General features: G+C 44.9%; 1 protein-coding gene across 4 annotated transcripts in view; it reads left to right on the forward strand.

The window, feature by feature from the left end:
* GRIA1 (glutamate ionotropic receptor AMPA type subunit 1) overlaps window positions 1-17,281 on the forward strand; it is a 308,685-nt gene that overhangs the window by 150,486 nt on the left and 140,918 nt on the right. The gene's annotated exons all lie outside the window — the stretch shown is intronic.

Genomic DNA, 17,281 nt, shown 5'->3' on the forward strand with positions numbered 1-17,281 from the left:
AATGAGGAGACCTTAAGGCTTGCCTTCTCCTGCTCCCCTGAGACCAAGGAGATAACTGATTTTAATTTCACATGGCAGGTCCAGCTGTTTGGTGGTGGTAACCAGGTTGAGGAGGATTCCACAGCTGCACCTGGGCTCCACGGGCACGAAGGCTAGGAGTCACCATCTGCCCTGGTCTCCCTCTTGAGAAGGATTTGCCCTTTCCTCTGAATATACAGAATATGCTGTACTTCTACTGTAGAATTTAGCTGATTTTCTCATGTCCTGTTTTTATTCATGGTTCAGGAGTCTGTCTTCCTCATCACATTAGAACATCCCTCTTAAAGGCAGGGGTCTTGATTTCTGTTTTCCCCATACTGTATCGCATATGATGTACTGAGTCAATACGTTAATTATTCAGTGAACGTTATGATTAGATACACTGCAAGGTACTTTAGCTTAATAGTAAGACCTCACCTTGTGGGATCAGACATACATAGGTGTGAATTCTAGCTCTGCCTTTATCAGTTCTGTGACTTCCACCTACCTGTGCCTCAGTCCTTCTTTTATAAAATAATAATAATAATACTAGTAATAAAAGTGTGTACTTTCTCAGACTGTTACAGAAATTTAGAACTGTTAATTACTTTAAAATGTGTAGTCTAGTTCCTAGCATTAAAGGGCTCAGTATACATAAGCAGCTATTAGTAACATCAGAAATCACCATCATCATTTGTTGACACTGTTCTTATGCTGGTAACCAGAATCCCCAAATCCTCAATCAGTCCCTGTCTTTCCTTAGATATGAGAGGGAGAGAGGCAAAGGAATAAACTGAAGGGAAAAAAAAAGAAAGAAACCCAATGTTTCTTACTCCGCGGCTGTTGCACTGAGCCACACTGTGGGCTCCTGAGTGCTGAAGGGCTCATGAAAGCTTCGTTCCTGAGGCTCTCCCCTAACCTTGGCTCTGTGGATCCCAGCACCATGGAAACCAGAAAAGACCAACCCAAGGCAATGAGGGGGTGGGGGTAGAAGTTTTGCCCAGTTTCTCAAATAAGGCAGGCCCAAACTTTCCACTCAAATCTTCAGGGTGGAAGAGGTCCGTCCTACCCATGCTCAAAGCTGCCCCCGGGTTGCCTAGCACGCCGAAGAAACAAATCCAGCAGCTCTGGCACTACAGCCCAAACTGGCCTCGCCACCTCCTTACTTGTTTTGGGGGGAGGCACTGAGGGAAGGGATCATCCTAAACCCAAAAAAAACCGGGGGGGGTAGGTACTGGCATGGCTGTAGTGGTGGGTGGTGTGCAGGTATGAGGGAGGTCACTAACATAATGCTCTAAAGTGTGTGTAAAGGGTATGGAGAAAAGCAGAAGCTGAAACACAGAAATGGTTACTGGATGTGGTTACCGGTAACAGAATGTGGATCTGAAAATGACCATGCTGGCATAGTCCATGCCAATCCTCTCACAGATGAGGAAACAAAATTCTTCACCTAAGAAGTGAAATAGTCCCCCCACTTGTTTATTCATTTACTTGGCATTGATTGTACCTCTGAATGCCAAGGACTATGTTGTGTACTGGGTAGGCAAGCTGAGGAAAAGGGAAAGAGGCCCTGCCCCCACAAACATACAGCCTGAAAGAGGGATAGATAATCAACAAGCCAGCCGTCCATCAGATGCAGCGAAGTCTCTCATAACCACCTTCCATTCAACCATCTCTTTGGATTGACTTGCATTCTCCATTATCTCTGTAAACCCCACACCTTCTGGCGAGTAGCCTCTTCTCTGATCAGCCCATATATGTCTGCTCACATCAGCTTTGTTGGAGGTGGGCTAGGAATCCATTCCATTTGTTTCCAAACCTATTTATACTTCTGTGTTTTACTCATATTTTTGCAGTGTGACCAGAAATTATGTAAACTGGTGAAATACAAATGCAAAAAAAAAAGTTGTTTTACTTCTTTTTATAAAGCTAAGTTAAATACTTTGAAAGGCTCAAAGATGAATCCCTAAAAACATGGTAATGCTAGGTGTAGGCAAGGCAACTATTAAAGATTGGGTGCAAAACACAAAAAAATTCTGCACTTACATTTATTTTATGTCAAGTTCCCACTACAACAAAAGCTTGATAAATACATGTGCACTTAGGTGTTTTAAGCTAAAAGAAAATACCTGCAATGAATCATTTTTATGATTCTTTGTTTTAACCATATTTTTCAAATAGTTTAATCACAGCCCCCGACTGCATCAGATAAAAGGGTTTTTACTGCAATTGCGACTCAAGTGCTGTGAAGGAAACAAACTGAATGTGGTGAGAGAGCACAGAGGATGACCTGCTTAGGGTGGTCCTTGAAAGATGGGAAGAAGCCAACCAAGCAGAAGTGGGAGAGAAGAGTTCGAGGTAGAGGGCACAGCATGGGGAGTGGGGGAGCTTGGTGTGTTGGAGGAGCTGCAGCAGTGGATGGGGAGACGGAGAAGATGAATGAAACTGGCCAGATCAGCAGGCTTCAGACAAGGCAGACCTCTACAGGTCATGCAAGGGAGTATAAACATTACTGAAAGCACGATGAGGACCCTCTGGGAGCTCAAGGGGCCTAGGACAGGACCCCATTTCCATTTTTAAAAGAACATTGTGGCTTCTATGTGAGGAGTGGGGATGAGGGTGAGAAAAGGGAAGAGGGCAAGGTGGAAGCAGGGATAAAGGAAAGTGATAAAGGAAGCGATAAAACGCAGTAAGTATAGCTGTCCCTTGGTATCCGAGGAGGATTGGTTCCAAGACCCTCCTCGGATACCGAAATCCATGGATGCTCAAGTCCCTTATGTAAAAAGGCACAGTATTTCTATATAACCTATGCGCAGCCTCCCGTATACTTTAAATCATGTCTAGGTTACTTATAATACCTAATACAATGCAAATGGTGTGAAATAGTTATAAATACAATGTAAGTGCTATGTAAAGAGTTGTCGGCATGCAACAAATTCAAATTTTGCTTTTTGGAGCTTTCTGGATTTTTTTTCCAAATATTTTCAATCCACGGTTGGTTGGTCTATGGTTGTGGAACCCACAGGTATGGAGAGCTGACTCTATGCATGGTGAGGACTGACACACCACTAAGCCAGGGGGAGGGGTAGCGGGCAGTGGAAGTAAGTAGATACATTTGTGGCATCTTTAGAAGGACTTATATCCATGTTTTCTCTCGTCAGTCAATCAGCGTGACCAAACTTACAGCTAATTTTTGAAAGGCATTTGTGATCTGATGGGGGAAAAAAACCCCAGGAGTCAAGCAAGTTGGTTTTCTTTCTGTAGTTTGATAGTTGTTGGCTGTGTTACTCAGAGCAAGCCTCTCAACCCTTGGGAGCTCATCTGGATAAAGTGAATAATAATATCCTGTCCAGTCCATGTCATATTTGAGTTGTGCAATTTGAATAAGACGATGGCTGACGTGTGTACACTTTATAGTGAATGTAGGTCTTGGGTAATCTCACAGAGAGTAAGGCAGGTATTATTGCCCTCACCTCACAGGTGAGAAAACCAAAATGTATTCAACAAACAAGTTACTGAGCATCTACTATATCAAGACCAGGGCTAGGCTGTGCGACTTTAAAAATAAACCCAGCTCTGCCCTACAGAAGTTCACAGTCTGATGAAAAAGACAGTCATGAAACTGTGAAATTATAGAATATCAAGATAAGTATAATACTAAGAAAGAAAGTACAGTAGAAACTCAGAGGAGAAAGTAATTAATTTTTTCTGGAAGGGTTGGAAGGCTTCCCGCTGGAGTCAGCATGTGATTGGGGTCTTGAAGGATGTGTAGAAGTTTTTCAGGGGCTGAGAGGCATTTGTGAGGAATGCGTGCAGAGGCAGAGAGACCTAGAAGGAGATGGTTTGCTGCACACAGCAGTGTGGTCGTAGTCTCCAGTGTTTGGTGGACTGTTAAGGAATGAAGCTGGGGGTGGATTGGGGCCAGTGAGGCTCTCCCACATGGAGCTCTGTGGGTGCATTATGCCCAAGCAAAAAAAATAGTACAGTAGCTTCATGCTTATGCTTTCTTCAAATGCTCTCAGCAGTTCTGCATTGTATCTGTGCCTGTGCCTTTTACTCTCTCCTTCCTCACTTACTCTTTTCCCCAGAATTAGTTTGAATCTCAGCCTTTCCTCTCCCACACACACTCCTGGATCTTAATTGAGCCGGGACATACAAAGAGAACACCTCTGGGCAGTAAGAAATGCTTCTATTCTCAGAATTTCTTGTAGCATTCAAGGAGCCTGGACTGTTTCTTAGCAGGAGCCATTTCATCCCATGTTTTGAGAAACCTTGAAAAGTGATTCAGATTTTGGTACAAAGGGAACTAAATACCGGGGAGTTGGTTGCGGGGGAGGTGTCTCTGCAGAGAAGGCAGTTGGGCTTTTGCTAAAGAGTCTCGGTTGGAAGTTGTCTAGGGGACCTGAGTTCCAGTCCCTGGGCTGGACAGCGTGCTTCCAGGCCTCAACTCTCCCATCTGGAAATGATAAATAAGGAAACGTGTATTTTTAGAGGTGGAAGAGCGTTAGAGCTAATTGAATCTCACTCTTCTTTTTTTTTTTTACAAATGAGGAAATGAACTCCAAAGGGGAGAAATAACTTGCTTAAGGTCATATGGAGAACTGGCAGCTTGTTTAGTCATTCACTCATCCATTCCATCCAAGCAAATGTCTTGGTGCCTCTCCTGTGTCAGGTACCTTGTTAGAGGCTAGGACTAGAGCAGGAGATTAAATAGTCATGATCTCTGCCATACTGGGGGAAATGAAATAATTACACCAATGAACAAAACATTAAAGGGGATAAGTAAAGACAGAGATAAGCTATGATGGAAATAAACACGGTACTGCTATAGAGAATAAAAGGTCAAGAGTATAGAGAAAGCCTCTTTGAAGAAAGAACACTAAAGCGGAGGCCTAAAGAATAAGGGGTCAGCCACTTGAAGAGGGTTGGAAGAGCTTTCCAGGGGAGAACAGCATGTGCAAAAGCCCCAGGGCAAAAACGTTTGGACTGTCCTGAAAGGTAAAAGAAAGACCAGTGTGAAGCAGAGGCAGAAGGGGCGTGGCCTGGGAGCAGATGTGGTATAGGAGAGGTAGGAAGGGCTTAAAATTTGCAGCCTTAAAATTCAAAGTGCCCTTATTAGTAAATTCTTGATTGACCTTCACATCCCTGTTAGGACGGAAAGGCAAGTACACGTTCATAATAAGACGCTACCGGTTGAGCATTTGTTTAAAATTCGCTATTCTCAGTGTGCTTTTCTGAGACCTGGATTAGAAGAGCAGGAAAAGAAAAAAAAAAAGGTTGAGCTTTTCTTCTGTATCCACCTCTCACTTGGTTAGGTTTCACCTCGAGAAATCAGCCAAGGGCAGGGGTCATGAGTGAATTCAGATATCAGATGGGGTAGAGTTTGGTTTCCGGTGGTGTCGTGTGGTTTTGAGAGCCGGAACCTCTTGTTTTTGTAGCTTTATTTCACCCTTCAGTTCTGTCCTTTCACCTCCTCAGTGAATAAATACACCCTCGCTGGAAAAATGAATTTCACTGATATAGGACACCCTCAGGCAGTCATCTGCGGATTTCCATGCAACTTTGCCTTGACGGACAGGTGCTAATCAAGTTCACGGTGTGCAGTGTATTGTAGGCTTGCCACTTGGCTTAGGAAAACCTATTTATATGCATGATTTTCATAGGAAAAGAATAGCAAATGAGAAACAAAATATTTTTTCCCACTCACCCAGGGAACGGAATCAAGATCGTCAAAGGACGAGTTCTGGCTTCATTTCCTGAATGATTTACCTGGTGTTCCTTGCAGGGATAGTTCATACATGAACCAGCAGAAGATGCTGTGTGATGGGGGGGTAGGTGGCACAGGCTGGTGACTGGGCCAGAGGCAGAGGCAGCTATGAGGCTGATCTCTCCCATAACCGTCTTCCCTTTGGCTAGTGTCCTTGCTTTTATCTATTCTGCTCTAGTTGGTCAGTGTGCCAGTTCCCAAAGGCTGCACAGTGGCAGAGCTAGGTAGATGTAGTCCCTACCTGGGCTTTTCAGTGAACCCCACCTCCTACCCCCAAATGAGACTGAGTAAGCACCCACCCCAGCCCTGGTCGGCAGCCTTAACCTCTACCCCAGAACCCAACCCTAGAATGAGCCCTGACCTCAGCCTCAGATCCAAGTTCCAACTTTGTCCAGCCCCTTCCCCTAGCCTTAGACCGAGCCCCTGACCCAGCACTCCTGACTAAGCCCCTACACGTGCCTGAGGCTTGGCCTTAAAGGGTGCAGCCACAATGCCGTGCATCCCCTGGTACATATCCACTTTTTAAATAAGCCTCTGAAAGCACCTGTCCTCTCAAAGCTCGGGTCCCCCTTGCCATCTCATCAGAGAAGCCTTTAGCCATGAGGCAGTGTTACAGCCTCCTCTAGCCCAAAGCCAGCGAGTGCATAGGAGAGGAGCCTGGAGCTCAGAACCGCCCCACCTACTTGGTGTATGACTGTCCTTGTGTCAACACTTCAGCTGGAGTCAGTCTGTGAGCTTCAAAACCAGTAGGGCTTTGAAGCAGCAAGCAGCAGCCTCAGTCATATCGGGATGTCAGTGATTGACTTTGACTCTCTCATGGTTCCTTCCCCCTGCCCTCCCCGCAGTGTGAATAACCAAAGCCACTGCAGAAGAATCAAAGACATGGAAAGAAGGACATGGGCTCACACCCGTGTCCATCATCCCCCAGCTATAGGATCCCTGGTTCCTCATCTGTATGTGGGCTCAAGGGCCATCAATCATGCCCTAGCCACCTTACTGGGTGTTCACAAGAGAAAATGGATGTGAGAGATTTAAAAATCATATAATACACTATGAGCAATTATTACCTCTCTCAAAATGTCAGCATTTCATCTCTCTTGCCATCCAGTAGCAGAATCGCATAGAGTAGGAGTTGGCCACAGGCCAAATCCAGCACAATGCCTGTTTTTGTAAATAAAGTTTTACATGGTAAATAAAGTTTCACACTCATTTATTTACATATTGTCTTTGGCTGCTTTTGTGCTACAAAAACAGCATAGAGCAGTTGCAGCAGAGACTGCAGGGCCCTCAAAGCCTAAGATACTTACTACTTGTTCCTTTACGGAAAAAGCTGCTGACACCTGGCATAGAGGATCAGAGCAATGGCTCTCAAGTTGGAATTCCTGTCTTTGGACGCTGAATCTTCTACTTTGTGGCTATGTGACCTTGGGCAAGTTAACTGGCCTCAGTTTTTTCTCCATAAAATGGGGATAATAACTGTCTCCCTACTCTATACTACTAAAATAGTAGTAAATGAGCAATTCATGGAAAGCACATAGCGTAATCCTAGGCACACAGTAAGTGCTCAGTGTTGGCTGATACTATCATCAAGGGAATGAAAGCTCCGGTTTGTGGTGACAGACTTTCAGGGGACAGAGTTAGCGTGGTTCAAGGCACAGGCCAGCGAGGAGGACAGACCTGGATTCATAGGCCAGCTCTGCCACTTATCACATGAATGACTTGTGAGAGATTAATTAATCGCCCTGAACTTTAGCTTCCTCATGCATGAAATAGGAAAAACAAATATAGGATTGTTGTGAGGAGTAAATGGTAATGCTTAGAACAGGCTTTGGCCTATGGTAAACACTCAATAGGTGACGGAACTATAATAATAAATAAGATGAAGAATAGTATTTTTCCCAAGTAGGCGCAGTCACCCAGAACAGATAGGTAGCGAGAGGTCTCCAGTATGCTGACGTCTCCAGGAGGCTCTACCTGTGGCTAGTGACACCCTTGACATCAGGTTTTGCATATTCCAAGCACATGTAAATTCTGTAGACTTCAAAGTGGAGTTGGGCAGACAGCTGCCTCTTAGGAGGCTTTTCCCTAGGCTAATAGGCCCTCAAGATCCGGTACCTTTTAGCACTAACAATCTATGACCCTTTGATGGTTCTTGGGTTAAGAGATACGTCAAGGAGGACAGCACACATATGTGTGTGTGTGTGTGTGTGTGTGATTATATGAACTATCTCTGAAAGATCCTCTTCCTGTAATACTACATGGTTGCATAGTTTGCTATGCAGGGTGAAAATGCCCTCGTTCTGAATCCTTTAGACATCCTAAGGATTGAATTATGTAATGGGACGTAAACCTTCTTGCCAGGGAGCACTGGCTAAGGAGACTGGGTGTTGTGCATGGAATACATTAAGGTTGCCCGGGTTCTGGATGCCAGCCTAGGAGCACAGCTCTCATTCTCTACTGGCTTAAGATGCAGGGAGTGACAGAGTTCAGTGGGCTGAAGCAGGGGGAATTTGGACAAGGGGCAGGGGATAATGCATACCCCCCCAAGCTCATGGTTGTGAGACGGTCAGCTAAATTTAGAAGACTGTGAAACAAGTAATATCACCAAGCATTTATGTTGATTCCCTGCCCAGCTCTATATAGGATACATCGCATTGTACATACCAAGAAAAACCAGAGTTGAAAGGCCTCTGCCTTCAAGGGAGCTTACACCTCAATTGTGGATGAAAGATATAAATACACAAAATGTCATTTAATAATATAAAGGAAAAATAATGAGTCCACCCAATGCAAGAAATGCCATGGAAGCAAGATTAGGTCAATTGTCAAGAATAGTATCCATTGATTAATATAGGTGAATGATCTGCATTCATTCATTCTTCATTCTCTCATTTACCAGGAATACTCTGTAGTCATTGTGTGTTGCCCTCTAAGGATTGTAAAGAATAAAATAAGCTTTATGAAGACAGAGGCATCGTCTATCTTATTCACCACTCTGTTCCACAGTGTCTAACCCATAGGAGACAGGCAACAGCAAGTGAATTAGAAGTAACTCCTTACCTAACCTTGGTGTTCAGATGCATGTGACATTTACGGAGCTCCTTTATGGTCTTAGACTTTGACTTATATTATAAAATACTAGAAAATAGAAATTTAGTAGACATCTGTTGGTTTGATATGCCTGACATCCATCTTCTCTCTGTCCACAATGTACTCATTTTCCTTTGGCTGACATCTTAGTAAGATTACTTCCTTAGTAACCTTAGGAAGATAATTAGCTAGTTTCCCTGCCTTCCCTTGACCAAGGGATGACTCCTAATCTGAAAAAGGCCAGTCTCGAGCTGTGTGGAGCAGTGATCACAAATGGCTGGAGCAACGGTGACACTCTGAAGATACCGTCCATGAAATTCTCACATCTAGATTCCCCGAGCTCCTGCAATTTCTGTCTCTCTAAGGTCCAGCCTTTGAGCTGGGGGGTCCCCCCTATCCTTTCTTCTTTTGTCTTCAGCTAGCATGCATTAATTTCTGTTCCCAGTCAAAGAACTCACACTAATAAAACATGAGGCCTTGATAAAAATTTGTAAGAGGCATAAATTTCTAAGGACATTTAAAAGAGCAATGGAGACCTTTAGATTACAGTTAGAAATGGGGAGGCATGAGAGCTTCACAGAAGAGGTGGCATGTGAGCTGAACTTTCAAAGAATGGAAAGAATTTGGAGAGGAAAAAGGCAGAAGTCAGGAAGGCTGTGCAGGCTGGAACAAGAGCATGGGCAAAGGCCCAGAACCTAAAGCAAGCCAAGAAGCATCCAAGAACAGCAGCATCTACACTAGAACCTGATGAACTCACTGGTCCATTTTTGCAGCCCCATTACACTTGAGTCAAAAGCTGTTCCCTTTCCCATTTTCCATTCAGTCATAACCACCTTCGCCTCTACTGTGTCTCCTCCATTGCCTTGAGCTATAGGATGTTAGAGCTGAAAGGTCTGGTAAGATCAGCTAGTACTGACCATCTCAGACCAAGGTGATGTTCTAGGACTCTGCAGGTACCCAAGCCACACATGAAGTACCATACACCTTAGGGGAGCGTTAAGTTTACTCTGAGAGTTATATGATCTGTTTTTCTTCACCTTCATTTCTACTGCTTTTCTCCTTTGTCCTACACTCTGTCTACCCTGGCTTTCTATTTCTCAGACTCCTCAATCTTTTCCTGAACCTTATTAAGAGCCTTTGTACTTTCTGTTCCTTCTGCCTCAAACTGTTTCCCTGGCCCTTTGTCTGGCCAGCTCCTTTTTATGGTTCATTTTCTCAGCTTAAATGTTAGTGCCACAGAGAGGGTCTCCCTCACCGTCTTATCTAAAGTAGCCCCTCCAGTCACTCTCACATCATCCCATGTTATTGTCTTCGTAACACAGTATCCCAAATAATCTTGCTGATTTGTATATCATCTATCTCCCCTCTCTAGATCCTAAGCTCCATGATGGCAGGTTTTCAGTGTTGTATCCCACTGGCACCACTGCTGTCTAACATACACCATGTGCACAGTAAACATTTGTTGGAAGGGTGGATGAGTAGATAGATAGAAGAAAGAGAAATTCCCTGTCTATAGAACTAGACATCTCCAATGAGTATAGGCGTTTTATTGGAGGTATTTAACACACACACACACACACACACGAAACACTGATTTAGTGTAAACTTCATTGTCCAGATGGGGAAAATGCAGCCCAGAGAGAAAAAGGGGCTTGTTCATGGTCCCAGATTTGCTTCTTTGCGTTTACTTTTCCAGAACCATGTCAGGCACCTGAAGAGTTTTCCAGCAGAACCTACAATCTCTCAGTCTGTTTGTCCTTCCGCTGTCCCTGGTTTCATATGTCAGCCCACAAGGTGAGTCTAAATCCAGGACCACTGAGCCCAGCCTTGATCTTAGCCTCATATAACGTGTCACATCTCAGTGGCTTTCAGTGCCTGGTAATTAACACTCATGTTTCATAATAAATGCACGAATCTGAGCAGGGGAGGATGCCTCCTCTTCCGCATCTCCCTCTGCTGCCCTGTCCCAACTGGGCTCCAAGGCCAGGGTGAAGAGAAGCCCTATGAAGCTGAGATGAATCCAAAGCCAAAGGAAATACAACATGGACACGAGACTCAGGGGCTTAACTTCTCTAGTCCTGGCAAGGCCCTTGGCAATCTGGTCACCCCCCTCAACTCTGTGCCACAGTCCCCACACTAGTTGTACTGGCTTTTCTGGAGTTTCTCTAAGGTTCCTTCCTCTCTCTTACCTCATTGCCTTTGGATAAACTGGTCCCTCTACCTGGATATTGACACAGGTGCTTAGCACTGTGCGTGCCTGTAGTAAGTGCTCAGTAAACACTGGCTATAATGGTAGTTATGACCACTTATTCTATGTTTAATCCCCTTATTACTCTCTCAAAATAACCTTTCTTTCCCTTAATTTAAAACTTACTGGACTTCCCCGGTGGTGCAGTGGTTAAGAATCCGCCTGCCAATGCAGGGGACACGGGTTTGAGCCCTGGTCCAGGAAGATCCCACATGACACGGAGCAACTAGGCTCGTGCACCACAACTACTGAGCCTGCACTCTAGAGCCCGCGAGCCACAGGTACTGAAGCCCGGGCACCCAGAGCCCATGCTCCACAACAAGAGAAGCCACCGCAATGAGAAGCTCGTGCACCGCAACGAAGAGTAGGCCCCGCTCACCTCAACTAGAGAAAAGCCCGCGCGCAGCAACGAAGACCCAACGCAGCCAAAAATAAATAAATAAATAAATAAATAATAAAACTTAGAACTCTTGTCTAAGCTCTAAGAAGGCAGAAGACACACCTGTCTTGTGTCATCCCTGCATCCCAGTTTTCTGGCAATATTAGTTTCTGGTGCTCAAAAAATATTTGTTGGTTTAACAAATGAACAATAATGTTTTATCTAGTAAATGACAGAGAAGCCCTGGACATGTCTCAGAACCCTAAATAATTGTTGTTTAGAGGAGATGGGAACAATTTATATCTATTATGGTAATTCACTACATGTCACTATCAGATCTTGGATGCAAGAGAGTGTAAGGGGATGGAGGGGCACTCTTATTGCCCTCTGAGTGACAGAAATAAAGCACAGTTGATGTCACAAGGTTAGAGTCAGAGCAAGAATGTCATTCCCACCTGTAAGGATAGAATTATTGGAGAAGCAGGATGAGTGTCTAAAAGTCCCCCCACCTACACACACACACTTTCCATCTCCCTCCCCCAGAATGAAGCCATCCTGTCACCTCATTATCCACTATTTACCACATTTCCAGGGACTGCAGCCAGGAGCCAAGGAGGAATGTCGGTGTGAGAGGCCTTAAATGAAGTGACAATAAAAAAGAAGTTGCTAATACCAGGAGTTCCCTCCCTGGGCGAGAGCTGTCAGGGCGAGTGCCCAGGGCTGGGAGATTTATTGATACTAAGTGGATGGTGCCTTAACCAGGAGTGCTTATCAAAGAGGTTTGAGCAAAGTGATGATGGAATTGGACAGCCCGCACCGTGCAGAGCGTGGGTTTTCCTGCCCTTGCCGGTGCCTGGACAGCCCGCACCGTGCAGAGCGTGGGTTTTCCTGCCCTTGCCGGTGCCTGCCCTCCTGCCTCCCCGAGAGGGAATTCCTGGCCTCGGTTTTTACTCACTCTGATTGTTGGACACATTCCGCTACAGAATCTCTTAGAGGCAGGGACCTCGGAATCTGACACTCTGGCAGGGTTCCCTGAATGTGCGATGGCTTTCCTCTCTGCCAGGTCTTTGCTGCCGCTCTCCCTTCTTTCTACCTGAAATACTCCTTATGCGCAAGCAACTGCACCGCACTCTCCATACTCCCTCTCCTGGCTGATCCCCAGTTATCTTGCAATGTCAAAGCTGGCACTTCCTCTTGGAAGCCTTCTCTGACGTCCCCAAAGGCTGGGGTTAGGTGTATCTGCCTGAACCCCGACCTCATCCCTGCCACAGCACTTATAGGGAAGTGTAATTGACTGGTTCGGTGTCGGACTCTCCCACTGTCAAGGTGACGTCCAAGTTGGGGCTTGCCTTTTTCAACACTGCACGTCCACTGCCTAACACAGAGTCTCACGAGTGGTAGATGCTGGATGTCAAGAGGTGGATGGATGGGTGGATGGACACATGTAGGGACCAATAGAAGAACAGATGTGTGTGTATATGCTCTGCATGATCCCCAGGGACAAGAGGGGAATGCATCGAGCACCACCCACTTTTGTTCTGTTTTGTTTTAGTAATTTTTACTGGAGTATAGTTGCTTTACAATGTTGTGTTAGTTTCTGCTGTACAGCAAAGTGAATCAGCTATACGTATACATATATCCCCTCTTTTTTGGATTTCCTTCCTGTTTAGGTCACCACAGAGCACTGAGTAGAGTTCCCTGTGCTATACAGTAGGTTCTCATTACTTATCTATCTTATACATAGTAGTGTATATATGTCAATCCCAATTCCCCAATTCATCCCACACCCCCTTCCCCGCTTGGTATCCATACGTTTCTTCTCTACATCTGCGTCTGTATTTCTGCTTTGCAAGTAAGTTCATCTGTACCATTTTTCTAGATTCCACATGTAAGTGATATTATACGATATTTGTTTTTCTCTTTCTGACTTACTTCACTCTGTATGACAGTCTCTAGGTTTTGTTTTAATATCAACAGACCCTAATGCAGTAATGCTTCTTGATCTGGCAAGAGAGGAAGGCAGAGTGCTACCTGAGAGGATTTTCTAGAAGCTGAAGCTGTCCCATATGCCACGACTGTTTCTTTCCAATATTGTTGGAGGGAGGGAAGGGCTGGCATATCACAGAAGTCAAGAGCTCAAGCCTTGTGGCCTGATTGGTGGAGTTCAGAACTCAGCTTTGCATTGTGCTGGCCCTGGGCCTGCCCTTCCCAATTTGTAACCTACCTCACAGGATGAAAGAAGTCAATGCACGGGAATGTCCTTGGCACGATGTCTGGCACTTCGTAAGTGCTCAAACGTCAGCTCCTAATTGCTACTATCAGAGGCACTATATGCACCACTGCTGTCTTAACTGGAGGACACGCACATAGTCCCACCTACTCTGATTCACTGTCAGCCTGAGAGTCTGACTGGACCAGTACACAGCAGGGTTGCAAGGCTGCTTTTCAGTGTTCCCTTTTCTCCCCTCAGGCTTGCTGTACCTGACAATACAAGGCTCCACCTCTAGCCCCCTTTCTGATTTGCCTTCTCTCATCTACTCTCTACTAGGTAACTAACTCACCTATCACATTCAAAATTGTACCTTAAATACAACTCAAGACTCTGAATGCATCTAGATTTAGTGCTAGGATTCTATTACAATCGGATCCAAGAACTCAGAGCCTTTATCTGATTTCTAGGTTTGAAAACCTGCACTGGAGGTTGCTACAAGTCTGACCAGCAAATAACCAAAGTGTGCTCGATCAGTGAATATTTTTCAACTAATTAGACTAGAACGTAGACTGCTGGAGCTTGAAGGGATGTTAACTCTCATGGAGTTCAAAGCACCAATTTACAGATGGGAAACTGAGGCGCAGGGAGAGCCTGGGATTGGCTCAAGGTCACATAATACTGTGCTGTGATAAAACCAAAAAGAGAATCCTCCAGGTCTTCCGGCATCTAATCTAGTACTTTTTCTACAAGACCAAGTTATCTTTTCTAATTGAATATTTACTGTGACAGATTTAAAGAAATGCGCTACAACTAATTATATTTCTGAATGTGTAACCAATTATGCATTCTCCCACAGGCCTTGGGGCCTACAGACTCTTAGTCTCTCCCTCTCCCTCGCTGTCGCTGCTCAGGCTTAGCTGAAATGAGGAGCCAGATTGAAGGTCAAATGCTGAGCAACTCGGCGGGCCAGGGTCCACTTGAGTAAATCCAGGCCAGGCTACCTCCAAGCCATGCTCTTTTAGGGAGCAGTGGTTAAACGTACCCTCTTAGCCTTAGAGGATAACACACTCAGTTTAAGGGAAAAGAGATTTGCAGAAGGGAAAAATAGGGAGATAATTCAAGGATGGGGGAAACATCCTGGCCTCCGTGTGTGTAAGGATTCGATCGTGCCTATCTGCGCCCATTTCTCCCACCCCATCTTACCCATTCCTCCTCTACTTCTAAAGTTCCAGCAAGAAACACTGGCCACGAGGGCCCCAGAGACCCAGCTAAAGGTGTGAAACCAAGTAGATGTCGTCAGGGAATAGATCGGGAACATGAGATTTATATCCCACCAGATAAGATTTCATCGCAGCATGGAAAGTAAAGATCCTAAAAATACCGCAGAGAGCATATTATAATGTTAACGGGGTTATGTGCTCCCCATACACACCTCACCCAGTAAGATGGATTGTGCTTTTTGACAAATCTATATCTAACACAGGGAGAATAATATACAGTGTATGCTTCCTGGTGGAGAAATCCATATTTATGGAAATCTTGATTCTGGCAATTACAATAGACACTTAAAAAGACAGTGCCTGTTGTCGGCTGCAAGTGGCTGGAGTGTCCTCGTTAGGGTGAAAGAGAAAAGAGTGTGAGTAGCAAAGGATAAATAGCTGCTTCAGGAGACGCCTACCCAGAACAGGGGAGGAAGAGGTCCAGGGTGACCCAACGGCTCCTCCTCATCCCCTAGTGCAGTGCTCTCATCAAGCATTCATCATTCATTCAGCAAACATTTACTAAGCGCCTACCATGGCCCAGGCGTTATGCTGGCTTTGGGGCATAAATAAGACCCCTGTTTTTAGGGAATTAACACTGACCGGAACAGTCACAGATACATACATGTAAAAAAAAGAAAACACCTTCAAATAATAATAATTCAAGTATGAAAGATAAGACAGGGGGATGTGATGGACACTTATAGAGGGTTGAGGGGAGGGTGGAATCACTATTTAGAGGAGGTGATGAAGGAAGTCCTGTTCAAGGAGGTGAGATTTGAGTTGAGATAAAACTGCTGAAAAGGAGTGAGCGTTGCAAAGAAGTAAGGGAAGAGCGCTGCAGGCGGAGGGCAGAGTCTCCAGGGCAGAACAAGTGTGGAGGCCGGAGGAACAGAACAAAGGCCAGGGCGGCTAGAGCAGGGAGCGAGGGCAGTGGTGTGAGGTAGGAGGGGGCAAAGGGACAGGTTACTCTGGCTCTGAGTCATGGTCAGATGTTTGGGGATTTTTTTCCTGTGTGCAGTGGGAAACCTCAAAATTTTTAAGAGGTTTTTGCACAAGGAAGGGAAACAGTGTGTTCTCTTTGTTTTTTGTGTTTTTTAATTAAAAGGATCCCTCTGGTTTCTAGGTGGAGGATGAACATCACTACTGAAAACCAAATGCCATAAAGCTGAAGTCCATGAGGGCCACCTTTGGATACCAGGAGGGTTGTGGAGTGGGTTAAGAGCAGGCATATGAGGTTCTGGTTTCAAAGAGTGGTCAGTCAACGGACTGGGCACCTTGAGAAGCAGTGCATGCCCAGTAATTCAGTATGCAAGCAGATGGGGTTTGGGATTAACATACACACACTACTATATATAAAATAGACAATTAACAAGGATCTACTTGTTCCCTAGAGCACAGGGAACTCTATATTCTGTAATAACCTATATGGGAAAAGAATCTGAAAAAGAATGGTTATATGTACATGTATAACTGCATCACTTTGCTGTACACCTAAAACTAACACAACATCGTAAATCAACTATACTCCAATATAAAATAAAAATTAAATTTACACACACACACACACACACACAGTAAAGGGCACCTGCCAGGTTTCCTGTAGATGGTATGCTGGGTTACCCTGGAAGTTAGACAGATGACTTGTATGGTTCCATTACAGTCTTTAAGAGATTATCTTTCAGGAACATGAAGGGAGGGTCTAGGGACTGACTGAGAACTGAGACTCAGCAGGCAACTGGGTCCCAGTGGCTAATGGCATTCTTTAGTGCAGTGTGGCCCAGTGCATCAGTAACATGTTAAAAAGCATTCACCAACAAAGGGTCCTGGGGGCGTATGGATTTGACAAAATCTGGGTTAAAGTTGAACAGGATTCCTCTCAATCTTTTATGTAGCTGGTATGCAGTTTGAAACTCCAAGAGCAGGACAGGGTTTGCACCATTTCCCAAATTTCTCTGAGCAAAGAAGCCTTTTCTTTTTTAAGGAGCATTCTGTGGGGCTAATGTTCATGGAACACATTTGGGCAGTGTTCATGGAGCATAATTTGAGAGCCCACGTACAAAGGCAGTACGGGGTCATGGAAGCAGGTGATATGGTAAAGAGAGCAGAGGATCTAGGAATATCAGCATTATCATCTTAAAAGAAAATTGATAAAACCAAAGTCACAGGGTTGTGATGAGAACTAAACAGCTTAACATATATGGCAAAGCACCCTAAAACACTGTTACTGTGATGAGGATGACTCGTCTGCCTCACCATCCATATCAAGATGGTAATTTTCAGGCACTGGGGATGGCATTGGGGTTGA

Source organism: Eubalaena glacialis, chromosome 4, assembly GCF_028564815.1.
Source record: "Eubalaena glacialis isolate mEubGla1 chromosome 4, mEubGla1.1.hap2.+ XY, whole genome shotgun sequence".
Classification (NCBI taxonomy): Eukaryota; Metazoa; Chordata; class Mammalia; order Artiodactyla; family Balaenidae; genus Eubalaena; species Eubalaena glacialis.